This window comes from Octopus bimaculoides, chromosome 12 (genome assembly GCF_001194135.2).
Source record: "Octopus bimaculoides isolate UCB-OBI-ISO-001 chromosome 12, ASM119413v2, whole genome shotgun sequence".
Taxonomy (NCBI): domain Eukaryota; kingdom Metazoa; phylum Mollusca; class Cephalopoda; order Octopoda; family Octopodidae; genus Octopus; species Octopus bimaculoides.
In genome coordinates, this window is record NC_068992.1 from 2177198 (window position 1) to 2177976 (window position 779).

Genomic DNA, 779 nt, shown 5'->3' on the forward strand with positions numbered 1-779 from the left:
ATATATATATATATATATATATATGCTTGCATGCATGCGCGCGTGTGTGTTTGTGTGTGGGTGTGCGTGTGTGTGTGAATCCTTTGTTGTTATTTTTCAAACGTATTGACAATAAGAGTCGGTTTCTAACTCATACCTTCACTGGAATTGGAAGAACATTAGATACGTATGTACGCATTTGCGTATGTATGTTTGTTTGGATGGATGGATGTGTGTGTGTATTTATTTATTTATTTTTGTATATTTATGTACCTATGTTGCATGGTCGGGTCATCGACGATCAAAGCGACAACTCTAGCGAGCCTAATTGATTTTCGTTGAATACGAAACAGAACAGAAACAAAAGCTTACTCTCAGACTTGTAGCCTTTGTTTAGATTTCGTTTCGGTGGCGCTGCAGGAAAAGCTAGGAAAACAGACAATTGTTGTCGCTGGATGTTCCTGTCAGGGTTTTGCACATTATGTATTATGATATATATATAAGGCGGCGAGCTGGCAGGAACGTTAGCACGCCGAGCAAAATGTTTAGCGGTATTTCGTCTGTCTTTACGTTCTGAATTGAAATTCTGCCGATGTCGACTTTGCCTTTCATCGTTAGGAGTCGATGAATTAAGTACCAGATGCGTATTGAGGTCGATCTAATCGACTCATCCCCCACCCATAAAAAACATTCGGACCTTCTGCCCAGAGTAGAAAAGGTTATTACGATATCTAAACTTATTCTTTATTACTAAGCCGGCGGATTCTTCATCATCACCGTCATCCAGACACACACAAACG